The sequence below is a fragment of the Gorilla gorilla genome, chromosome 10 (genome assembly GCF_029281585.2).
Source record: "Gorilla gorilla gorilla isolate KB3781 chromosome 10, NHGRI_mGorGor1-v2.1_pri, whole genome shotgun sequence".
NCBI lineage: Eukaryota > Metazoa > Chordata > Mammalia > Primates > Hominidae > Gorilla > Gorilla gorilla.
The window spans coordinates 118,029,156-118,056,684 of NC_073234.2; the positions used below are offsets into that span (position 1 = coordinate 118,029,156).

At 37.0% G+C, this 27,529-nt stretch overlaps 1 long non-coding RNA gene across 1 annotated transcript; it reads right to left on the reverse strand.

Moving 5' to 3' along the window:
- On the reverse strand, nt 1-26,864 carry LOC109029110 (uncharacterized). The gene is made up of 3 exons (XR_002008127.2): nt 26,640-26,864; nt 4,195-4,277; nt 1-217 (listed from the first exon to the last, which is right to left on the reverse strand). It is a non-coding gene; the product is annotated as an uncharacterized lncRNA (long non-coding RNA).
- Between the last annotated feature and the right edge of the window lie 665 nt (nt 26,865-27,529).

Sequence of the window (27,529 nt, forward strand, 5' to 3'; positions counted from 1 at the left end):
TATTGCTGATTAAAGTGGCACTCAGCAGGAAGGGAAGCTGAAAGGGGACAGAGCAGGAAGTTCATCTTTCTCCAGAATCTGGCCATTCCCAGCTGGACTCCTCTCTGAAGCAATGCCATCAAGATGACCCTATGAAGTCAAGCTGCTTCTCTCCATGTCCAACCGTAGTCTATGACATCCTGCTGCTTCTCCTCTTCACCTCTTCTGCTGGCTGAGCCTGTGGGGTTTTATGGGCACAGGATTAGGGGCAGGGTGGGCCATGGGTGGTTTTGGAAGTGGCAACATTCAAGCGGGAAAACAGTAATGTGTGTTCTCACTTTGGGCCATGATTCCAGGCTTTAGGGTGGTGCACTTGCCAGGGACCTGCCCTCTTCTTCCCAGAATTTTCCTGCCTCCTTTCCCTATCACTACTACCGTGGCACTTAAGAAACTGAAAAAAATTAACTATAGTCACTAACCTACATGTTCTTTTGTGTAAGAGCTAAATTGTTACTAATGCATGCTAAACAGTAGACACTCAGATATTTGAAAAGTGATTGATTTATGTGTGTGTATTTATTAACAGAAATAATTAACATGGTTCAACACTCCTAGTTTACAAAGCACATTCACTGTCTCAATTTTATTTGTCTTCACATTTAACGCCCAGGGAATAAGTTTGGCAAAGTATTATCAACTCCATTTTCCAGTTGAGGAAACTAAGAATGAAAAATTTTCAGTGACTGTCTTAAGGTCACAGTTAGAGCTTGGACCTCAAGTTTGCTGACTCTTTTTGCAAAACTCTGTTATTTTTCTCTTGTGTTTTGGGATTGTGTGGGCTAAATAGAATAAGGACAAGAAGGTCAGTTGAGAGTAATTTGGCAGTCTCCTGTAAGATTGGAAATATGCAAACTGCATGACCCTGAAACTCTGCTTCTAGGTATATACCCTAGGGAATCTCCCTAAAAGTGCATAAGGACACAAGAACAAGAATATTTATTACACTATTATTTGGTAATAGCAAAGTTGGAAGTAACTTAATGTCCATCTGTAAGAAAATAAATAAATCAACTCTGTTGTCTTCATATGATAAAATGCCACTTAACAGTTTAAATAATAGTTAGATTAGCTTCAGAAATGTTATATTGAATGAAAAAAGTAATTTTAGAATGATACATATAGTATGATAGTATTTATATAACATTTTTAAAAAGTGGAATGCTAGATACTGCTTACGAACATGTATGTTATAAAATAGAAAAACATCACTTCTAAGAATACATACCAATTTCAGTATAGTGTTTGCAAGGGAGAGACTGAGAAGGGGAACAAAAGGGAATTCAATTTTGTAACTCTTCAACTCTGGAATGTTCTCATTCCATTTTTTTTTTATGTAAAAAATAAGAAACAAATGACAAAATGTTGATGCTTCTTAATTTCTAGTGTTGGGCATATAGATATGTGTGTTTTACTTTCTCTTTTTATGTTTAATTTAGCTTGTTCAAAATTGAAGAGAAAAATATTCATTTAGAATAGAGGAGTACAGCAGAGTGGTTATGAAGATGAGCTTCAAAGATAGACCAGGGTTGAATTTCAATTCTGCCAACTTAAATGCTATTAAAGTGAAGCAGGTCTCCATCCTGCCGGATTTATCAGTGTCTTTAATATGCTGATCTGTGTTGTGAGCCTTTAGGATAAGAATATAACATTCAGAATTTCTCAAACTTATTTGACCAAGGAATGAGCATTCTTTGGGGCAGTATGGTAAAAGGTGCCTTTACAGATAATATGTATTTATAGGGTAATTTGAATGATCAATCGTCTTTAGGCTTGAAAAGGTCTCCCTTCATCTCCTTCCTGTTTTATCAGACTTGTGTTTCTCTTATTCCTGCTATCTCTAAGCTTTCTTTGTTTACAAAGACAGAGAATCCATTCCCCTTTCCTCTACAACTCAACAAAGTGGCTGCTGAGAGGACAGATTCTTCTGAGTAGCATGGTCATAGGACTGAGTTAGTTTTTTTCAAGATCAGCATGATTCATTTGATGTGGGCAATTTCAAGGTCTTTTGAAAAATTCTATCTATGCTTTGGTAGCATTTGTCACTTCTAGCTTTGGCCAGTATCTATAAGGTGTCTGGGCACAGTATTAAATCCAATTCCCTCTCAGTTGCTCAGAAATCTGTACTTATTTTATTTTTTTCAGGGTTCATGCTTCATATTAACATGAAGATTTGCTGTCCTAAAGTCCCCTGAAGAGTATCTTATGCTATGGTTTACACCATACCCAAGGTGGCTTGTCTATTCCTTAGGAAATTCCAACCAGAGACACCTCAAAAGGTGTCACACATTTCACCCACAGAGCACGGTCTCATTCATACCCCATCAGCTCATCAAACTCTATAAGCCAATGGAGTTGGGTTTGAACCCCAATCTGGCCACTTACTAACTAGTTCACCTTGCTCCACTGTAGACTGTTTCTGCAACTGAAAGGAGACATTGATACCTCTCAGATATATATATAAAATCCAAGGCAATATTATATTTATTATATATTATATATATAATCTAAGACAGTATTATATATATAATATATTATATTTATAAAATATTGTCTTGGATTACCCTAGTTCTTGGATTCTAAGACGGAAATCTTTTTCACATTCAACTTTTTCGAAGTTGGGACACATCTTTAATTCTTGACATCCTACAATTCACCATCAGCCATGTTTTTTCGCACTTTAACACCATTGGGAAAAAAATAGATCTTTTCATAACTTAAGAGCTTCTTAAATTTGATGAAGAACAGTATTTGTTATCAGCCCTGTCTTCCCAACCAGCTCCTTGAGACCAAGAGTTCTTCCTTTATATTCCTTCCATCTTGCATGCAGAGGCCCACATCAATCAGTGAGAGCAGAGAATATACATTTACTTATTGAAACATGATGGGTATAAAGAGCAACAGACTCAGAGTCTTGTACTACCCCTTGTTAGCCATTAGAGTTTAAAAATTCCTTAACCTCTTGTGGCCCCAGTATTCTCCATAAAAGGCAGAGATATTTTCCTGTCCTGTGTACTTTACAGAGTGACTATGAAAATCAAATGATATAGTGCATGTGAAAGCACTTTGTATATGACATAGGGGTACACAGGGCATTTGAGCATTTCTCAATATCACTGCTCAATTGTCAAGCTATTTCCCTGTGGAACCCTCTACACATTTCAAAGTGCCTAAATGTAGCCTAAAACCAAATTGTTTAGCAATGGGATTTCTATGACTTCAAATAACTTATTTCCTTTTGCTCAAGGCTGACAGATTTCTGATACAATGCTTATTTTAGCCTTGGGTGTAATACTCAGCCTGGGTTTGGAGCAAATTGAAAATTACGGGTTTTATTTCAGGTCCTGCCTCTGACCTTGGTCTCTATTTGACCTTGGGTAAATTCACATCTCTTGAAGGGCAAACTGTCCAGACAGAGAACGTTTAGCTGTGGTTTTCCTTGGATTTGAAACATTTCCCCCTGTGATTTGTGTCTCTGACATGGTCTCATTTTATATAACCCCAAATAAAACCTCATTTGTTTCCCTTGGCTTATTTGAAATCACTAGGGCTACGTACTCCATATATTCAAGTTTTGCAAAATTCCCTGGGATGAATCCCTTTATATGCACCAAAGCCAGTTCTGCTTTGTTGATTAGCTTGGTAATCTTCTGGGCCTCTTTGGGGATTTCAGAACTTGTGTTCTCATGGTGAAATGTGCCAAAACTGGCAGATAGAAAATACAAATTGGTCTTTATAACTGAGGTTCCTGCACTCATTTCCTAGAAGTTAAGCCCTGAGTTTTAGGTCTTTTTGTAGTGACCTAGGAGTATAGTATGAGCTATACTGAGGGCTCAGAGCTACAGTGACACCCAGCCAAGTGTCTTCTTCATTGAGGATGTGTAATTACCCCCAAAATACCAACTCCTGGGTTCCAAAAGCTATCATTAAGCCTTTTATCTTTTTAAATTGACAAGTCTGATTGGATTAGCCATAAACCAGAAAACATGTGTTTTTCTTTTAAACGTACCTCTGAGTTCACATACAACTTTCATTGAGCCCATCCCATAACCAATACTTTGCTATGAAAAAGACAAGCAAAGGGAGAATCCCAATCTTTGCCTTCCAGGAAATTTAGTTTGGTTGGAGAAATTTGACCACAGGAGATAAATACATTACCAGTTAATAGCACTGAGGTTTGGTGTGAAGAGAACTGTGGAATTGTCAAGCATCTGAAGGCCAGATCTGGCTGTCTCTATAGACTGTGGATAAAAACATAGTTATACTTTGGTATCATTCATAAACAAGCTTCAAAAGAATTATAACTGTATCATCTGGTATGTATGTTTTCATGTAGGTGAGTGAGTATATTACTGAGGCATCTTACATGTTGAAAAGGCTTAAGAAAACCAGATAATCTGGACCATCATGATACCTCTCCAGTGCCTGGAAGCTGTTGATAGATGATGCATGTTGTTGATGCTTTGAAATCTTATTTAAATATTTAGGTGGACAGATGGCCCAGGGCACTGAGGACAAGGAGGAGAATGATTAACATCCTGGCATTCATTCTTACAATCTTTGAGATTCAGTCATTGGATTATCTGTTCTCTAAAAATTCAAATTCATTTGTACTCTGGCTTCTTCAAGAGAAATGCATCTGAGATCCGTCACACACTGTGACGAACCCTGTTATGGCCACCTTCAAAGACTGCATCCTTTTCGATCTTGGATGACTTTCTTGCCCTAGACCCAAGTGACCAAATTCATTATTGATGTGTTGGCAGATGTTTGCTCATATTCTTCCAGATTAAATGGGACTTAAATGTGATCATTCAGGTAGGCTGCTTTGAATTTGAAGGAGCATGTTTCTACTCTGTGGTGAAGAGGGGCTCTGTGCAGGCTTGAGAATAAGAGAAAAAGTTAAAAGCATTTTACAACACCCTTTTCTTTCTTGTTGATTTTTCTGAAGCTATTAAAAAATTTTTGGACTGCTTTGAGGAGGCCCATTCCTCCCCTCAAATGTCAACCCTTTTTCTCAATTCAGAATTTCTGGTATTTTCTTTTGGGACAAATATAATTCAGAACTGTGTCTATACAATCCAGTGAAGTGGGGAATTCCAGATAACTCAAACAATAAATGATGTTTCCCCTCAATGATCCAAATATTTTAGATGAATGTGTTAAAAATATTTTTGTTTGAAACTATCTAGATCAAGAACCCAATTCTCCACATTACTTTGCATAAACATAGGGTGTTTATATCTTTTTTAAAAGGTTCTTAACAATAAAAATCCAGCATTGGAGTTTTAATTCATTTTATTCCTGTTTCCTGTGGAAAGCATTCTGTGTCCCTTCTTTACCCCATTATATTCTCAGAAGCAGCTGCTGTTGCCTTGGCCACAATACAGCATTTATTTGCTGATTTTGGGACATTTATGTCCAAAGTTGGCTGAGCTGTGGGAATGCTGAACTTCTTGGAATACAAGCCTACAAGCAGTGGGTCATGGGCCTGAGAGGCACCTGTGAGCACACCCTTGCTAGTCTGTAAGCACAGACCCCTCAGTTTCCACTAATTATGTCCTAAACACAGAGCAGGCTCTAGTGGGCTTTAAGCACAACCGAGATGGGCAGGTTAAGGCCAGGACACACAGCTTCCATGAAGTAAGGGGTCTCCTCTGGAATTGTTCAAAGATCTAGAAACTCACTACACAAGCTCATTTGTCTGTCCAGCTTTTGGGCTTAACTTGGAAAATAGGGAGGCAATCCAAATGGACATTTCTAAAATTCTCTATTCTTGGGAGTTTTGACCCAAACCTAATCAACTACATAGGACTTCCCACTGGGCACTCATTAGTTCAAGAGCAAACGGTTTCCTATGCTTCCTGCCTTGGGCCACTGCCATAGTTCAATCTTACCCTGTCTAGAGAACCTTTCATGAACAGGGGAACTCTGACAGTGAGGCAGTGAAAAGTGCCACTTCTCTGTTTCAGGTCTGTGTTTAAAGCATTCAGTGGTTCACTATCTAAAAGTTCGTCTGTGATCTAGCCCCTGCTGACCACTCCCATACTTTGCCACTTCTTACATTGTATTTTATATTTCAGCAATTTCAAACCATATGAAGTCCCCATACTCCGAAGCAAACTCATGTTCTTTCTTGCCTTTCTGTCTTTGTTCAGGTGTTCGTTGTATCTGGAATATCTTCTTCCCAGTGACTGCTCATCATTTTCTCCCTGCACCCTGCTCTGCTCTCTCTTTTATTGTTAAGACCCTGCATTAGTATTATTTCCCCCAGAAATCCCTCGTCTTTGTCAGTGGGTATGCACATACCACATCATTTTATACCTGTCGAGTTGTGTGTCTGTTTCCCCTATTAGACTCTGAGATCCTCTAGAGTAGACACTAGGTCTCTTTTATCTTTATTTTCTCTGATGCCTGACTCAGAGAATGGAGCACAAGTGGAGACTCAAATAAACACTCAATAAATTGAATGGATAAGTAAGCCTTCCTGGGTGGGTAGGGGATGATGCTTTTTGGTCAGGAGTTCTATTCAATGATGGGCAGAGAATAAACCACATCACAATAATAATAATGGTTATGTTCTATCTGAGCATCTATTACCTGAGAAGTATTGTCAATATGTGTAGCCCGTGCAAAAACACTATGAGGTAGACACTATGATTATCTCTATAAAACACAAGGGAAAGATTATGGTGGTAATTATGATAATTATAATAGAGATAATAAAAAACTTAAAATGTAAAGAAAAGGAAACTCCACAAGACAGAAGCTAAATGATTTTCTTAAGGTCACACATATTCACAAAAAGTAGAGCCTGGGATTGCTAACCAATGCCAACATAATATGCTTGATCAATGACATATTATTTGGAGGCAGGTGTAGAAACTGGCCATGTTGGAGACCAATTGAAATCCCCCCAAATGCAATTGGACTTTCAATTACTCTACTGAGAAAACTCTAAAAACAGTAGAACCAATATATATTTCATTCAATTTGGGGCTGGCAAAGCCTGTGTACACATGGGCTCCAAAGGCAGGAACAGCTTGTTAATCTGGCATTTAACTACCAGAAATTTCTATTAACAATTATTGCTGGGAAGAGCAATTGGTGCATAATGATGGCCCTAGGGTATTGCTTGGTCATGAAGAGCCTCCTGAATCATAATAACAAAGATAATTATGTTCGGTCTAATTTTAGTATTGAGTTTTTACTGTCTTCGAAGTCTTTGGATGTCAGTAGTTATTCTCTGAATAACTTATATATACTTAACTGTATTAAATATTTTAATAAGCAGAAACCCCCCTAAAGAGAAAGTTTATTATACTTTAAACTTGACCATTATTTAAAAATAATGGATGTTGTTGTAATTTCTGAAATGTAAATTCATGAGAAAATACAAATTCATAATCACATTTGGTTATTATATACTTATCAATTAAAGGATATAATTTGCCCATGGATCACGAGGTCAGGAGTTCAAGACCAGCCTGGCCAAGATGGTGAAATCTGTCTCTACTAAAAATACAAAAAATTAGCTGGGCATGGTGGCAGGCACCTATAATCCCAGCTACTTGGGAGGCTGAGGCAGGAGAATCTCTTGAACTCAGAGGGCGGAGGTTGCAGTGAGCTGAGATTGTGCCACTGCACTCCAGCCTGGGTGACAGAGTGAGACTCTGTCAAAAAAAAAAAAAAAAAAAAAAGCACCTACCATGTGGGTAGCTACTGTGTTGGGTACTAGAGTTACACGAATGGCTAAGACAGACACAGTCCTTGCCTTCTGTAAGGAAGAAATTCATGGAAGTTTTTGATGCTAAAGAAAGGAATTTTGACTCTCAAAGACTGATGCTATTATGGATAATACTAAGATTCCAAGTTTGAGTTAATAAATTCTACAACTGAACTAAAAGCCAACTGATAGATACATAAAAGAAAAACAAGTGATTAGATTTGGGGACTGAGAGGCATGAAAGTGCAGCAATTTCTTGGGATGCATGCGATCCTGTAATGGCAGAAATGCTGTGGTGAGACTGTTGGGGCCTAAGAAGCTTGGACTTTATTCTGTAGAATGGAGGGCATTGCTTTTGGTATTTTAGTCATGAAGCCTTTGCCCTTGCCTATGTCCTGAATGGTATTGCCTGGGTTTTCTTTTATGGTTTTAGGTGTTATGTTTAAGACTTTAATCTATCTTGAGTTAATTTTTATGTAAGGTGTAAGGTTGGGGTCCAATTTCAGTTTTCTGCATATGACTAGCCAGTTTTCCTAACACCATTTATTAAATAGGGAATCCTTTCCCCATTGCTTGATTTTGTCAGGTTTGTCAAAGATCAGAGGGTTGTAGATGTGTGGCGCTATTTCTGAGGCCCCTGTTCTGTTCTGATTGTCTATATATCTATTTTGGTACAAGTACCATGCTGTTTTGGTTACTGTAGTCTTGTAGTATAGTTTGAAGTCAGGTAGCATGATGCCTTCAGCTTTATTCTTTTTGCTTAGGATTGTCTTGGCTATATGGGCTCTTTTTGGTTCCATACGAAATTTAAGGCAGTTTTTCTAATTCTGTGAAGAAAGTCAACGATAACTTCATGGGGATAACATTGAATCTATAAATTACTTTGGGCAGTATGGCCATTTTCATGATATTGATTCTTCCTATCCATGAGCATGGAATGTTTTTCCATTTGCTTGTGTCCTCTCTGATTTCCTTGAGCAGTGGTTTGTAGTTCTCCTTGAAGAGGTCCTTCATATGCCTTGTAAGTTGTATTCCTAGGTATTTTATTCTCTTAGTAGCAATTGTGAATGGGAATTCACTCATGATTTGGGTCTCTGTTTGTCTATTATTGGTGTATAGGAATGCTTGTGATTTTTGCACATTGATTTTGTATCCTGAGACTTTGCTGAAGTTGTTTATCAGCTTAAGGAGATTTTAGGCTGAGACAATGGGGTTTTTAAAATATACAATCATGCCATCTGTGAACAGAGACAATTTGAGTTCCGCTCTTTCTATTTGAATACTCTTTATTTCTTTCTCTTGCCTGATTGCCCTGGCCAGAACTTCCAATGCTATGTCGAATAGGAGTGGTGAGAGAGGGCACCCTTGTCTTGTGCTGGTTTTCAAAGGGAATGCTTCCAGCTCTTGCCCAATCAGTATGATATTGGCTGTGGGTTTGTCATAATTAGCTCTTATTATTTTGATATATGTTCCATCAATACCTAGTTTATTGAGAGTTTTTAGCATGAAGGTTTGTTGAATTTTATCAAAGGCCTTTTCTGAATCTTTTGAGATAATCATGTGGTTTTTGTCATTGGTTTTGTTTATGTGATGGATTATGTTTATTGATTTGTGTATGTTGAACCAGCCTTGCGTCCCAGGGATGAAGTCGACTTGATCATGGTGGATAAGCTTTTTGATGTTCTGCTGGATTCAGGTTACCAGTATTTTATTGAGGATTTTCACATCGATTTTCATCAGGGATATTGGCCTGAAATTTTTTGTTGTTGTTGTGTCTCTGCCAGGTTTTGGTATCAGGATGATGCTGGCCTCATAAAATGAGTTAGGGAGGAGTCCCTATTTTTCTGTTGTTTGGAATAGTTTCTGAAGAAATGGCACCAGCTCCTCTTTGTACCTCTGGTAGAATTTGGCTGTGAATCCATCTGGTCCTGGGCTTTTTTCTGGTTGGTAGGCTATTAATTACTGCCTCAATTTCATTACTCGTTATTGGTCTATTCATGGATTCAACTTCTTCCTGGTTTAGTCTTGGGAGGGTGCATGTGTCCAGGAATTTATCCATTTCTTCTAGATTTTCTAATTTATTTGCGTAGAGGTGTTTATAGTATTCTCTGATGATACTTTGTATTTCTGTGGGATTGGTGGTGATATCCCCTTTTTCATTTGTATTGTGTCTATTTGGTTCTTCTCTCTTTTTTTCTTTATTAGTCGGGCTAGCTGTCTATCTATTTCGTTAATCTTTTCAAAAAAAACCAGCTCCTGGATTCATTGATTTTTTTGAAGGGTTTTTCATGTCTCTATCTCCTTCAGTTCTGCTCTCCTCTTGGTTATTTTGTGTTTTCTGCTAGCTTTTGCATTTGTTTGCTCTTGCTTCTCTAGTTCTTTTAATTGTGATGTTAGGGTGTCGATTTTAGATCTTTCCTGCTTACTCCTGTGGGCATTTAGTGCTATAAATTTCCCTCTAAACACCGCTTTAGCTGTGTCCCAGAGATTCTGGTACGTCGTGTCTTTGTTCTCACTGGTTTCAAAGGACTTATTTATTTCCACCTTAATTTCGTTATTCACCCAGTAGTCATTAAGGAGCAGGATTTTCAGTTTGCAAATAGTTGTGCAGTTTTGAGTGAGTTTTTTAATCCTGAGTTCTAATTTGATTGCACCTTGGTCTGATAGACTGTTTGTTATGATTTCCATTCTTTTGCATTTGCTGAGGAGTGTTTTACTTCCAATTATGTGGTCGATTTTAGAATAAGTATGTGTGGTGCTGAGAAGTGTGTATATTCTGTTGATTTGTGATGGAGAGTTCTGTACATATCTATTAAGTCTGCTTGGTCCAGAGCTGACTTCAAGTCCTGAATATCCTTCTTAGTTTTCTGTGTCCTTGATCTGTCTAATATTGACAGTGGGGTGTTAAAATCTCCCACTGTTATTGTGTGGGAATCTAAATCTCTTTGTAGGTGTCTAAGAACTTGCTTTATGAATCCGGAGGCTCCTGTATTGGGTGCATATATATTTAGGATGGTTAGCTCTTCTTGTTGCATTGATCCCTTTACCATTATGTAATGCCCTTCGTTGTCTTTTTTGACCTTTGTTGGTTTAAAGTCTGTTTTATCAAAGACTAGGATTGCACCGCCTGCTTTTATTTGCTTGGTAAATCTTCCTCCCTCCCTTTATTTTGAGCCTATGTGTGTCTTTGCATGTGAGATGGGTCTCCTGAATACAGCAAACCAATGCATCTTGACTCTTAATCCAATTTGCCAATCTGTGTCTTTTAATTGGGGCATTTAACCCATTTACATTTAAGGTTAAAAATTTTTATGTGTGGATTTGTTCCTGTCATTATGATGCTAGCTGGTTATTTTGCCCATTAGTTGATGCAGTTTCTTCATAGCATCGATTGTCTTTACAATTTGGTATGTTTTTGCAGTGGCTCATACCAGTTTTTGCTTTCCATATTTAGTGCTTCCTTCAGGAGTTCTTGTAAGGCAGGCAACAAAAGCCAAAATTGACAAGTGGGATCTAATTAAACTAAAGAGCTTCTGCACAGCAAAAGAAACTCTCATCAGAGTGAACAGGCAACCTACAGAATGGGAGAAAATTTTTGCAATCTATCCATCTGACAAAGAGCTAATATTCAGAATCTACAAGGTACTTAAACAAATTTACAAGAAAAAAACAACCCCATCAAAAAGTGGGCAAAGGATATAAACAGACACTTCTCAAAAGAATACATTTATGCAGCCAACAAACATATGAAAAAAAGCTCATCATCACTGATCATTAGAGAAATGCAAATCAAAACCACAGTGAGATACCATCTCACACCAGTTAGAATGGTGATCAGGAAAAAGTCAGCAAAGAGATGCTGGAGGGGATGTGGAGAAATAAGAATGCTTTTACACTGTTGGTGGGAGTGTAAATTAGTTCAACCATTGTGGAAGACACTGTGGTGATTCCTCAAGGATCTAGAGCCAGAAATACCATTCAACTCAGCAATCCCATTTCTGGCTATATACCCAAATGATTATACATCATTCTACTATAAAGACTCATGCACATGTATGTTTATTGCAGCATTATTCACAATAGCAAAGACTTGGAACCAACCCAAATGCCCATCAATGATAGACTGGATAAAGAAAATGTGGCACATATACACCATGGAATACTATGCAACCATAAAAAATGATGCATTCATGTCCTTTGCAGGGATATGGATGAAGCAGAAATCTATCATTCTCAGCAAACTAACACAGGAACAGAAAACCAAACACCACATGTTCTCACTCATAAGTGGGAGTTGAACAATGAGAACACACAGACACAGAGAGGGGAACATCACACACTGGCGCCTGTCAGGGCATTGGGGGCTAGGGGAGGGATAGTATTAGGAGAAATATCTAATGTAGATGACAGGTTAATGGGTGCAGCAGACCACCATGGCACGTGTATACCTATGTAACAAACTTGCATGTTCTGCACATGTATTCCAGAACTTAAAGTATAAAAAAAACAAAAAAGAATAGATGGCAAATAGACGTTCTCCTGCATGCCAATACATTGGTAATGTCATCTTGGGGCACTATTTGGGGATCTCTTCAGCACTTCAGAAAAAGTGCTGCGACCGATTTTTGAAATCCAATTATATAGTATTAGAGGAGGAACAGCAACTTCAATGCAACGAATGCATTTGCCACTCCATCTCTGGAAAAGCATCAATGGAAAAACATTAATCAGTCAATCAATCCATATTTATTGATAATCTTCTATCACTTGTATGAAATATTGCCCACAACTGGGGTTGGCACTATGGAAATATAAAGAGGATTATTAGACATTGTCCTTGCAATATAACTAAGTACAGTATGTCCATGACATAGATTGCAGTACAGACTCAAGAAGAAATGAAATCCTCACTTTTATTTTTGAACGAGGTTTTGATGTATGAAAATGTTCGTTTCCTGCAGGACAATTAGATGGAGAGCTAGAGAGAGCTCTTGCATAATCTCTCAAATGTCCTGGTGACCAGACATGATCAGGGATTTGGGGAGGGAGGTCAACAGACTGAAACTATCAACCAAGCAGGTCCTGAGTAAAGTGCAGGCCAAACAAAGTGCACATGGAGAGGTGTGGGCTATGAATTAAGGTTTTAGGTCTCCAATTCCCTTCCCACTAAGAGCCTTCAAGTTAAGGATCCAAAGCTTGAATTGGCTCTGACTGTGGATTGGCAGTTCACTTAGACCACTGGAGAGCTTGGATTTGTTTGCTTTAAAGTTTCCTCCAAGACATATTTAATAGGCAGATGTAAACCTATATGTTCTCCTTCCAACAATTCTTGGATCTTCTTGTTCCTTGATGCCTGCACTCTTTTCCCAGGGTGTCTTTAGCAACATAATCTTTCCTTTGCTAAAGGAAAAGGGCCTTTGGCTTGCATGCTTTCCCACCACCCTGTCAGTTATTACGTCTGTTTTCTTGAAATGGGTCACTCCAGCCTGTTTATTTATGATGGGTCTTGTGGTCAGCTGCAAACTTAGTTTGCAGTTTTTTGGGTAACACTTATTGTTTTCATCTGATTAAAGAATAATGCATGCCAATGGTTGAAAAATTGAAAAATACAGTGAAGTATAAAAATGAAAATTCAAATCACTTGTAATTCCATCACCCAGAGCTAATCACTGCTAATGTTTTGAAATATTTTCTTTTAGGCTTTTTTTCTATGCATATAGATGGTGATCGATCATGTCTCCATGTCTTACTAAACAAAAACTTAAGGTCTATATAATTTCAACTGATTCTGACTTTTTAAAGCAGTTTTTAACTAATGCAGGCACCTAAATCTTTGTTCACATTTTTCATTATTTCTGTAGGAATAGACTCTTGTAAAAGAAATTATGGTTTCAAGTCTATGAATATTTTTAATGACTTAATACAAATATACCAATTTAAATCTTCATGAGCATGATAATGCTAGCATCATTTCACTATATCCTTGCTAAATTAATAATTCCGTATTATTAATTTCAATTCAATAAGGATACCAAGAATTAGCAAGATAGACATAGTTTTTTTCTTTACAAAGCCTAGATTATTGTTAGCTATACAGAACTGTATAACGATTATTATAATGTAGTGGGGTAACTTAGAAGCCGCTTAAAATAGTGGCTAAGGACCTGGCTCTGAATCCAGTCCGTCTGGGTCAAATCCTGGCTCAACCACTAATTAGCTGTACTCTGTGATTATGGGCAGGTAAATTAGCCATTCTGTTCTTCAGTTTCCTCACTGAGAAAATAGAAGCAATAACAGGGTTGTTTCATAGATTCATGCAAAGCAGTTAGTACAAGACCTAGTATGTAGTAGGTGCTCATACAAGTTTTATTTTATTTTAGAACTGTGATATGGAAAGCACAGTTTGTGTTGTTAGAGTATGTAGGAGGAGCACTTGATTTAGACTCATTGAGCAGGGGGCATCAAAGAAGTTCCTTTAGGAGGAAGAAACAGCCTGAAACCTGAAAGATGAGGAGGTAATATGGCACATTTGAAAGAGTGCCATAGATGTGTGCTATGGGTGTAAGGGTATAGCTCACATGCAGAGAGAGTAATATGTGTGAAGCCTCAGAAGAAAGACAGTGAATGGCTTTCAAAAAACTGAAAGAGGTTCAGTGTGACCAGAATACAGAGTTTGAGGATCTTTCAGTTATCTATTGTTATCCAACAACACACCTCAAAATGCAGTGGCTTTGAAATACAAAAGGCTGATTTGCATCAAGTAACTGATAATTTTGCATCAGAAAGCACAGAGACTAGAAGATAGTGGAATGACATCCTTAAAGCACTGAAAGAAAAAAAAAAAAACTATCAACCCAGAATTTAGTATCCATCAAAAATATCCTTCAGGAATGAAAACAAAATGAAACCTTTCTTGGGTGAAAGAAAATGGAGAGAATTTGTCACCAGCAGACCTGCTCTAAAATAAATACTAAAAGAAGTTATTCAGGATGGAAGAAAATTATACCAGATACTAAAGACTTCAGGATTGAAGAAAGAGCAACAGAAATGGCAAATAGCTGGGTAAATATAATAAGCTTTTTTCTCATCTTAAAATTCTTTAAAAATTTATATAACTGTTGAAAGAAAAATTTCTAACATTGTCTGATGGGATTTTCAGTCTATGCAGATGCAATACATGTGACAACTATAACATAAAGGGTGAGAGTAAAGGAAGCTATTTGGTTGCAAGGCATCTATATTTTACTTGAAGTAGTAAAATATTAACTCTAACCATACTGTGAAAGGTTAGGCATCAATATTCTCATCTCTACGGTAACCACTAAAACAATAATACAAAAAGATATATCCAGAAAGCCACAGAGAAATTAAAATGAAATTATTGAACAGTATTCAAATAATTAAAAAGGCAGGAAAGGGGGAACAGAGGAACAGAAAAACAGAGAGGACAAATAGAAAAAAATAATAAAATGGTAGGCATAAATCTAACCATATCGATAATGTCGTTAAATGTAGATAGTTAAATACAATAATTAAAGGACAGAGATAGATTTTTTGTTGTTGTTAAAAAAGACAGAACTATATGCTATGTACAAGAAATCCACTTTAAATATAATGTATATATTATAGATAGGTTAAAAGTAAAGGGATAGAAAATATATGCAAATACTAATGAAAAGAGAGCTAGAGTGAATATATTAATATCGGACAAAGTAGACTTCATAAAAAATTACCAGAGATAAAGAAGAAAATTGCATAATGAAAAAAAAGTTAATTCACTGAGAAAACATAAGAGTTCTAAATGTGTATATATACCAAAAACAGCTTCAAAATACATGAAACAAAAACTAATACAACTAAAAGGAGAAATGGACAAATCTATAAGTACAGGAAGCTTCAACAGTCCTTTCTCAGTAATTGATAAAGGATTAGGAAGGAAACTGACAAAAATATAGTAGACTTGAACACAACCAATGAACTTTATCTGATTGACATTTATAGAACACAAGAACTAAAACCACATTTTTTTCAACTCTATATGAATGTTCACCAAAATAGACCATATCCTGGACCACAGTGAAGAATAAAAAAACCGACAACTTAACAAATGTAAAAAACTTTAAATTATACAGCATATGTTATCTGATCATAAAATAGTTAAAATTAAAATCAATAATGCAAAGATATATGGGAATTTTACAAATATTTGGAAATTAAACAACATACTTCTAAATAACCTGTGAGTGAAGAGGAAGTCTGAAGAGAAATTAGAAAACATTTTTGAGTTTAATAAAAATGAAAGTACAATATATCAAAATTTGTAAGATGCAACTAAAGTAGTGCTTCAAGGGCCATTTATAGTATTAAACACTTATTTTAGCATTTAGTATTATCATAGTATTAAATGTGTGTATTAGAAAAGAAGAACAACAAGCAATCAAAGCCTCTACCTAAAGGGACAGTAAATAGAAGATAAAATTAAACTCGAAGAAAGCAAAAAAAAAAAAAAAAATGATAAAGAGCATACATTGCAATGAAATGGAAAATAAAGATAATAGAAAAAAAGAAGACATTATATATTTTAAAAGAGATTAATAAAAAGCTCTATCTAAATGACCAAGAAAACCCTTTTTAAAAATAGAGAGACATAAATTACCAATATCAGGAATAAAGGGGAATATCATTACAGAATCTTCATACATTAAAATAATAATAACAACTCTGTGCCTATAAATTTGACAACTTAGATGAAATACACCAATGCCTTGAAAAACGCAAACTGCCAAAACTCACACAAAAACTGCCACTTTCCTTGGCTGCTGTTATTCTTTCTGGACCAGAAATTCCTTAAGGATTTTGACTGTGTCTCATTTATTTTTCTTATACCCAATGATTATAGAACACATGACACAAAAGAGGTATCCAATAAATATGCATTGGAAGAATTGATGAATTGAACACGCTAATGAATTTTTCTTTGCCCAGGAGTTGATTTACAATCAGCTCTAACCTTGGGATTTCAGAGGAGGTAAGGAGTATCATTGTTAGTTTTTCATTATCATCTCTTTTTCAATATCATCAAAAGAGATGAAATCATTATCTCTTTTCATCATCCTCTTCATGTGTTTTTGTTGCTTCTTTGGGAGCAGCTTTGAAAGTGCAGATCAGAAATTGTATGCAAGCCTATCTATGCCTGAATGTAAAAAGCTCGTTGCTGTGGTTGTGTGCTGCCAAACTAGTAGTAGACATGAAACCATTTCTTTGGCAGGAAAGAGAAGGAATATAATAGTTCTATCTGACTGCCAGCCTACCAAGATGCTAGGCACCTCATAAATGCCAAGTTAGGAATGAAGTAGGCTGAACTGGCCAAGAGTTGGAAACATTTTTTTTAATTTTTTTATTTTAAATTTTTTTTATTTTTTAATTTTTTTGTAGAGGTGGGGGGTCTCACTTTGTTGTCAATGCTGGTCTTGAACTCCTGGCTTCAAGTGATTCTCCTGCCTTAGCCTCCTGAAGTGTTGGAATTACAGGCATGAACCATTATGCCTGGCTGAGTTAAAACATCTGTAGTGTTTTTGTTTGTTTTTTATGTTTTTTATGGGGAAGAAATTGGGGGATGAAGAACTTTTCTGAAGTACTTAGGCTAGGTAGGTTTCATCTTTGTGAGGGTTTTGTTTGTTCTTTTTTTTTTGTTTTGAGACAGGATCTTCCTCTGTTGTCCAGGCTGGAGTGAAATGGTGTAATCATTGTTCACTGTAGCCTTGACCTCCCAGACTCAAGTGATCCTCCCACCTTGGCCTCCCAAAGTGCTGGAATTATAGGCATAACCCCATTGCATTATCCTTGTATTTTTACCTTCAAAATCAGATATCTAAAGATACTGTCGAATGACAACACACACACACAAACATACATAGATTTTAATTATTCTCTTCATTCAAAGATAACCTTGAAAACAACCCTTGCCAGTTGTAAAGAAAAACATCATTTTATCCATGACAAATCAAAAGTATGTTAATGACATAAGAACATATTTTGAACATAAAATTCAGTCTGAATTTTTAAAACTCAAGTCCATAGGTTCTGAGAATCCTGAAACAAGTCCATTGGTATCAAGACAGAATTTTTTTTCTTAAAAGATAAATCTGCCAACTATGGTCCACAGGCCAAGTCCAATTCACCACTTGCTTTTGTAAAAACATTTTTTTTTTTTTTTTGAGATGGAGTTTCCCAGGCTGGAGTGTAATGACGCAATCTCAGTTCACTGAAACCTCCGCCTCCCAGGTTCAAGCGATTCTCCTGCCTCAGCCTCCTGAGTAGCTGGGATTACAGGCACCCGCCACCACGCCTGACTACTTTTTGTATTTTTAGTACAGACGGGGTTTCGCCATGTTGGCCAGGCTGGTCTCGAATTCCTGACCTCAGGTGATCTGCCCACCTCGGCCTCCCAAAGTGCTGGGATTACAGGAGCCACTGCGCCCAGCCAAATACAATTTTATTGGCGCTCGGCCACACCTATTTGTTTATGTATTGTCTCTGGTTACTTTCAGGCTACAGAAATGAGTATGTTATACATTGTCATGGTCATCCCCCCAAATCAAGTGGTGATGTCTCCTAAGAAAGTAGAAAAGACTGCAGGGAAAGTTGGTGAGCCTGAAATGTTGTGTGAAGCCCTTTCATTGAAAGAAAATTTGGAAGATATAAAGCATACAAAGCAAATGACTGCATACAAATGTATGTTTATTATAATTTTGTTCTTATATGCCATGCATACAATTTTTTTCTACACATGAGACAATAGAAAAATTATTAAAGTATGTTGGTTTATATTATGCACAAATCCTTAATGGATTGCAATATGACTTCTTCGTGACGTGTCAGAACATTGAGTTTTTAGGAAGGACTGCTAATGTATTTTTATTATTATTATTATTCTATTTTAAAATAAGGGACTCCTGTAAGCTCCAATTATTTGAACATTTGCTATTTAACAGGTTTTTAGAAATAGGTTAAATTCAGGTAAAGAGATATGCCTATACTATCTATCCTCTTGGAAATTGGATTCCTATCTTGTTCCTCTGTATCAGCCTCTCCATTGCTCAACTGCCCACTGCTGCAGAACTTGCATTGTTTTGCCAGCTCCCTCACAAGAACTACAGTCCTCATCTCTGGTGGGTGGGCCTCTGCTCCCCAGGTGCCAGCTGCCTCTGCCTTTTTGTGTGGATTCCCTGGCATAGCCTACTCTTTTATTCTGCTAATTCTTCTCTCTTCCTGCTCCAAATGTGTATTCTTTGAAGCAGTGCATGCCTAGGCAGAAGTCCCATTCTTTAGACAAGTTCAAGTATGCATGCTGCCTGTTCTCAACATTTCCTTTCAATATGGTTCTTGCATGGGCCAGGACATGCTGTTTTGCCTTGGATATTTCTGATGCCCACTGCTTTACTGACCCCCACCACCTGTTGTTTGTTGCCATTCCTTCATGGTGCTATCCTGAACATGAGACTGAACTCCTTGCAGCTCCTATAGCTGTCCTCCTACCTTCATTCTTCCCAGGTGACAGCTCTGATTCCGGATCCCTCCATTTCCACCCAATCTGTGCCACCAGTTGGAATGAATAGAGCATTGCCTAATCAGGTTCAGATACATACCAGCCTGCCCTTTGGGACTTGTTTACTTCTGCTGGTCTTTGTTGGTTCCTTTTAACCTGATCTGTCCAGTATAAAATTTTGGGTCCAGAAACAAGGATAACATGTGAGTAATATGATGAGATGTGACTTGAGACTACATTTCTATAGTAACAGGTGATATGCATTGAACTTCAGTAAAGCTGACCCCAGTTATAGAGCCCAGTGATACAAAATATCTGTGGCAGAGGAGGCTGGAAATCTCTTCTGTCTTTCTCTTCCTGCTCACTAGATGTGTGACCTCTCTGAGCCTCAGTTTCTTCTTCCATAAAGTGAGGGAGGTAACACTCACCTCAAAGGTTGTTAGGAAGATGTAAAGAACCCAACAGAGTGCCTGGACTTCATGATTGTACAATGCAAAGTAACCATGTCTATGCCTTTTCCTGGCTCTAGAATTTTCTTTTGCAGCCATTACTTCTCACAACTGCATCGAGACCCAGGTGTCTAAAGGTCCCCCATTGTTCCAACTTGGAGTTCCAGAAATGAGACTTTGTAGTACAAAAATGTGTATGAATTAAAGCTTTTTCATATGTAGGGAAAGACTAGCCATGTCCAACTTCATTTTGATTCCTTCATCCAAGGAGAATATTTTCTCTCTTCTCTTCTCCCTTCTGGCCCCTCACTTTTCTCAATGTTGAATGGTCACATGGTTTGAAGCAAACACTTTATTCTAGACTTAGCTTTGCAATGTCTCCCTAACTGTCCTCTGCTTGGCCATCTTACCTTCTCAGCAAGAAAGAATTTATTGATTGTCCTTCTACATAGGAAAAAAAATCATGGGCTTATGAAAAAAAAATCAGAATCAAAGTCAGAAAATCTAGTCCAGCCCAGGATCTCTTCCTTATCAGTCACATGGTCCTTTAAAGGAAATTTGCTTCTCTGTATGTCATTTTCCTCAATTTCCTGACCTTGGAGGATTGAAAAACTCTATACAACTCCCAATGACTAAGAGACAGTCCTCTAAATTTGCTTAGAGTATTGCATGGTCCTAGGAAAAGGATAAAAACTCAAATAATATTTTTAGATGAACTGAAGAAAACCTGTGATATTCTAATCTACCTGAAGTAAGTCAAGTTGAATTTCCCAGATTAATAGATTGACTGGAGATTAAAGATAAGGCCTGAGAAACATGTCGAATTCAAGGAGCCCTTCTGTTCATCTCAAAAATAGTCCTGACTCCCTTCCTTCCTGTCCACACATACCTTCTTAAACATGAGGGAAGCCTTTGGAAGTTTTATTCTTCTCTTCTTATGGTAGCTGCTCACCACTTGGTGTTTTTGCACCCTGCAGATTGAGAGGCTAGGGGTGGCGTGAATCAAGTAAGCCTTTTCAGTGAACTCAGTGGGTGAAAATCCCATCTGCCTTTTATCCTTGCCTGAAAGAGTCCCCAAGTGACTGACCTTTCCAGAGGAGCCACATCACTCTCCCGAAACCCACGTCATTGTTCTCTAGCTTACGGCACATTCTGTGTCCATTCTGCCTCCTTCCTCATCAATTCCTCCAATCTTTCTCCACTTACTGCACCACTGGTGGTCTGGGGTGTGCAGCCCAGATGTTTTCCCCAAGTGACCAGAAGATTACTTTTCAAGTGGCTTCACAGAGCAGATGTTCCCTTTCACCTCCCCGCTCAACCCTAGTCCCCAATTGCTGAAACCTTTCCCTTCTTGGGAGAGCACATCGTGTTGCTGCTGTGTGTTTGATCAGGAGAGTACAAGCAGGAACAAGAGAATCCCACACTGACAACTGTTTGGCAGGCGAGCTCCTGGGCTTAAGTGTGTTCCTCCTCCCTTTGCTCCCATTACAGTTGTGAGCAGATGTTCTTGACTGTCCAACTGGCTGATCTTTCTCTGGCCCCCTCGCACCAAGGCTTCTTCCCACTCCCCTGCTTCATGCTAACCACAACTTACCCAAGACTCTAGTATTTCTTTTTGCCTAGATACAACCATCACCCTTACTTCATCCAGAGCTTTGCTTGCTAAGCCTGGAAAAATCTGTTGGCTAAAAGACTGTGCCCTTAAACCTAGCCTTTAGATACAGGTTGCTCCCTACTATTCACTTCATTTGTCTATTATTTTTTCTACCCCTTGCTTCACTCCCTATCCCACTTCTCACCCTAGCTCCAGCCCCTCTGCACTATTGCAGTTCCAGCCATGTTCTCTCTCACCTCTAAGACTTCTTAAGTGACTTTTCTTCTTTCTAGAGCATTCTCCTTTCTCCCTTTCCCCCTTTCCTTGTTAATTCCTGCTGATCCTTGAAATTCCTACCTATGTATGACATCCTCTCTGACCTCTATGTGCCAATCATTGGTTCCCATAGAGCTTGACCCCAATTCAGCCCTTACTTCTCTGTATTGTAATCGTCTTTATACTTTTCTCTCCATTTTTTCATTAACTTAATTTTAAAATCTGAGCAAAAGATTTTATGGCCAAGATATCCATATCTTGTTTGATTTTACCAGTATTAAACAAAGGTATTAGAATAGATTCCAGCATCCTAGCTCTCTACCTTCTTCTGACAGTGCTCATTGAGCATCTACTTTGTGTTAAATACTCAATTAGATCTGGAGTCATAAAGATGAGGAAAGGATTTCTCCTGTCTTCAACTAGACGAAGTTTCATACACAGACTTCCAAAGTAGTATGATGCTATTACTGTGGTGCAGTATCCAAAATATTAGGGAAAACTGACACTTAGATAATTAAAGTAACCAACCTTGAAGTGATGGAATATGGCAAAGGAATATGGGAAAGTCAGGTTAGTATTGAAAATAAATTGGAAGTAAGAAATGGTTTGGTGTAGGGACTGACAAACTGCCTACTAGCCAAATCTAATCAGTTGCCTATTCTGTAAATAAAGCTTTATTGGAACACAGCCATACATATTCATTTACATACTGTGTGTGACTTCTTTCATGCTGTAATGGCAGAGTTGAGTAGTTGTGATAAACTGTATGCCACAGAAGTATGAAATATTTACTATTTGGCTTTCTACAGAGAAGGTATTCTGACCTCAGGTTTAGTGCATGAAAAATAAAAGTGGCCAAGAAAATTTTGGAAAATAATTAGAAAAGGGTGACAAACTGCAAGCAGATTTTTAAATATGTTATAGAGTTAGATAATCAAAATAGTATGATATTGATTTGGCAAAAAGCAAATAGCTCACTAGGAAGATAATAGGAAGCCCAAAATTATCTATGTAGGAATTTAATATAAGATGAAGATGAAGATTTATTTAATAAAGAGTGCTATAAAAGCTATTCACCTAGAAGACTATATTTCCATTAGATTTTTAACATTCTTCATCCACCCTTATGCTCTCTCAAATTAACAACATATCCCCTTTTTTTCAGTCAATATTTCTTTCTTTACCATTGTTTATTTGTCATTCTTTCTGGGTAAAATTTCTTGTTTCTTTATAGCCTTTACTAAATCTTTCTGTTAAGGTACGTGAATAGTAAATTTTCTGTTTTTGCATATGCAAATGATTTCATTTTACCTATACTCTTGAATAATAGTTTAGCTAAATATAGAGCTCTACCCTCACATATCCCTTCCCCCCTCACTTCAAAGACATTATTTCATTGTCTTCTGACAAATTTTAGTGCGGGTAAGATGTTTATATAGACCTAATTATAGAACTCATTCATCTGTAGATAATCAATTTTTTTGGTTTTTGTAATTTTAAATTTAGTTTCTTTGTCTCTGATACTCCCGTGGTGTATTAAGATGGATTTTTAAAAAATTTTTTTCCAATTGTAGAAAATTCTTAGCCATTATTACATTATTACTTTGATGGTTACCTCTTGCCTATTTCCCACCTTCTCTTTTTCCTGAGCTCTTGTTAGATATTTGTTTGAACTTCTGACCCTTTGTTTCACATATTTTAATAGCATTTACATGTTTTCCAACTCTGGGTGATTTGCTCAGACCTGTCTTCTAATTTTCTAGTACTGTTTTCAGCTATGTCTACTATGACTTTATTGTTTTACCATCCATAGGTCTGTGTGTGTTTTTCAAATTTCAGTGACATTTTCTATTTCAAAAATTTATATCTTTCAAGAGAATGAGAAGACAAGCCACAGATTTGGAGAAAATATTCTCAAAAGACATATCAGATAAAGGACTATTATCCAAAATATATAAAGAATTTTTAAAACCCAACAATAAGAAAACTAATAACCTGATTTTCAAATAGGCAAAGTACCTGCACAGGTATCTCACCAAAGAAGATATGTAATAAGTATATGATAGTAAACAAGCATATGAAAAGATGCACAACATCATATGTCATTGGGAAATGTAAATTAAAACAATAATGAGACACCATTACACAATTATTAGAATGGCCAAAATCCAGAACACTGACAACACCAAATGTTTAGGAGGTTATATGGAGCAACAGGAACTCCCATTGGCTGCTGGTGAGAATGCAAATGATACAGCCACTTTGGAAGATGCTTGACAAGTTTTATAAAAGTAAACATACTCCCACTGTATGATCTACCAATTACATTTTTTGGTATTTACACAAATGAGTTGAAAACTTATGTCCACACAAAAACCTGCACATGGCTGTTTATAGAAGCTTTATTCATATGCCAAACTTGAAAGCAACCCTGAAAAGCTTTAATAGGTAAATAGATGAATAAATTGTAGTACATCCCAACAGTGGAATATTATTCAGTACTAAAAAGAAATGAAAGATTAAGTCATGAAAAGACATAGAGGAATCTTTAATGCATATTACAAAGTGGAGGAAGCCAATCTGAAAATACTAATACTATATGATTTCAACTATATGACATTCTGGAAAAGGCAAAATTATGGAGACAGTAAAAGGATTAGTGGTTGCCAGGGACTAAGTAGGGAAGTGGGAATTAATAGGCAAAGTATAAACGATTTTTCAGGCAGTAAACCTACTGTGTATGACATTATAATGGTGGATACATGTCATTTTACATTTGTCAAAACCCATAGAATATACAACATTAGGAGTGACTCCTAATGTAATTTACACATTTTGGGTGATAAGTATGTGTCAGTGTAAGTTCATTGATTGTAACAAAGGTACCACTCTGATGTGAGATATTGATAGTGAAGGAGGTTGTTCATTTGTATGAGCAGGGGATATATAGAATCTCTACCTCTGCTGAATGTTGCTGTGAACCTAAAAGTGCTCTAAAATATAAGGTCTATTCAGAAGGGGAAAATGTTCTACATGGTTTCTTTTCAAACTTGATTCTTCTTTAAAAAACAGTTTTATTTTGCCTTTTAGTTTACATTCTTTTTTTCTCTTTGAACATTTAAATTATGCATATGTTAATAGATCTTTCATATACATTTTTGAGCTGGGGATTCCATTCTTTTTTTTAATTCTGGAAAATATCGCTTTTCTGCTATTATTCTTTGCTTATTCCAGAATTCCCTGTAAAACTGTGTTGGACATCTCCATCTCTGCCTTCTGCCTCCTAATTACTCTTTTATTAACATTTATCTTCTTATACTTTTTAAAAGTAATTCTTTCAAAGCCTTTGTCAGAATTTATATACAAACATTATTTCCTCTTTAGTCAATTTATGTTTATATAGTTAATTTTGTTAGTTCTTGTATTGGTTAGGGATACTGCAAATATACCCCAGATAAACAGAAAAACCTCATTAAGTCTAGCTTTCACCAATAGGAATTTTTGTTTTACATAAGAGATTTCAAAGTAGACAGTATAGGGCTGTGCAACTATTCAAGAATGTCACCAATGATCCAGCTCCTTTATGCCTTTATGTGCCATAATTTTTATTCTCAGTTTCACAAGATGGGTGTGTGCCTCTAGGCATAATGTGTACATTCTAGATATGAAAAAGGGTGAAGGTCAAAAGGACTTTATCCCAGTGAGGCTTTGTCTGTTTTTTTTTTTTTTCCAGGAAAAAATATGTCTTCCTAGGCACTTCTGCTTTATTTCACCATCCATGACTATGTCACATGGCCTTCCATAGCTGCAACAGAAGCTGGAATAATGAGTATTTCTTTTTCTAGCTTCTATAGTACAGAAAGATAAGTAAAAGGGAGATTGGGAATAGACATTAAGCCAATATACAATATTTTCCACAGCACTCTTGCCCTTCACTAGATTTCTTTGAGAGTTTTGTCTTTCTCTGTATTCATCCTTCCATATCAATGGGCTCAATCTGTCTCTTAAATCCCAATTAAAAGAAGCAGGTCTGCTAGCGACTGTGTAGAGTTTTTGTGCTGTGGTGCTCTTGGAGTCTTCAGCTATCCAGACACCAAGTTTGAATGGCTGTTAAAATTTCTGGTAGTAAAGCTACATCTATGTCCTTCTTCTTCCCTTGGACCTCAATGTCTTACAAACTTAGAGCAGTAGGCACCAGTTGCTAGCAGGGTATTTTCGTCCCGGGCAATTCTTACTAGTGGAAGGCTAATTGCAGCTGCTCATCTCACATGCAGCCTTTTTATCATTAGCCCACAGGAGCCAAACTTCTGGCCCCTGTTACCAGTTTCTAGACCCATAGCCCAGTATACTTGTTTATTACTTAGCATTTCTGTTCCACTTCAAGTGCACTGAAATGTTTGTATTTTATTAAAAAAAATAGTTCAGCTATGTCTTTTTGGTTTTCTCCTCTTATATTTTGACTAGCAGGCCTATGGACCAGTTCAGTGTGTCAATGTGTGAACTAACCAAGCTATCTATGACTTTTAGTTCTTGAACAGATGACCCTTTTGTGTTGTTCTCCATTTGTTTTCTTGTACAATTACTCAAACTATATTTGTGAGGTTCTTAAAGGCAGAGATAATGTATTTATATTCCCTAAATGGCTTGATAGATGCTCAATACTGAACTGCAAAAATCCTCTATAGATGCACGGAGGTACCAATCACTGGAGTTCTGGCTTACACATCAGGCACATGAGTTGTTCTTGTATATATTGAATGGGAAATTAAAGGACAGGATTTAAGAGTCCAAACATTCATTGTAACTCGGTTGGGTATTTTAGAGAATTTCTAAGATATCCCAGTAGTCACCTGACCTAGTGATTTAAAGAAGCAGCTCTGGAATCAGACCTGAATTTAAAGTCTAGTTTTGTCATTGTTAGCCAGTTTAAACTTGTTCAAGTCACTTAAATTCTCTAAATCTCTGATCCCTTACCTAAAAAAAAAAAATGGATAGAATAATAGTACTGACCTCACACAGTTGTGTCAAAAATAAATGAGACAATGCACGTAAAGCTCTTTGCACAGTGTCTGGCATGCAGCAAACCTCATGGAGAGGGTATCCGTTGTCATCTGTTAATTTTCTGGACATCCATGATGAAGGCTCATTTTCTTCTTTTTTTCCCACAAAGCATTGAGATCCAGCATTACTAAGGTAAACATGGCTAACTCAAGGTAACCAGTGATCCAACTTTTAATTGTTGCTTTGTAATTTCAGCCTACAACATGTGTCTTCTCTGTACCTTCCACTGTTTACATTGTGCTAGGATTTTCTGAGAACTGCTGTCCAGCTAAGGTCAAATTCTAACCAGTGTTGTGCAACCGAGAAGTCCTACTTACCCATGCTCACCAAATTAGGAAGGTCAGATTTCATTTCTTTTATTCTGTCAATCATTATAGACTCTCCTCCCCCACCCCCATCTTTGCCAGTTCTCTGATTTCTATCACTTCCTATTCTGTGTCATACACTGAAAACTGCTCTCTGCCTAATAGGGCAAAACAAGTCTTCACTGAGTAGAAAATGGAAATTGCAATGAAGCTGAAGACTAAAGTATTGCTTCTACACTTTGCTTCTCTTCCAAAGAGTTCAAAACCCTAAATAATAGCTTCATACGCACTTCATACACTTTGACCAAAAGATATACGGTAGGCAGCAGGACTTTATTCAGGCCTGAAATCAGCACTAAGTAACTTAAAGGAGCATTATCATGTAATTTTCTTCCTAGATATTTCAGTAACAATTTACTCAGAAATAACCATTTGATTTTTTTTTCTTTTCATCTTAGTAGCTGCCTTCAAAGAATGATGTTAGTTATGGAATAATGGAAAATTATTTCTGCCATGCATGAAGACTGAGTAGGC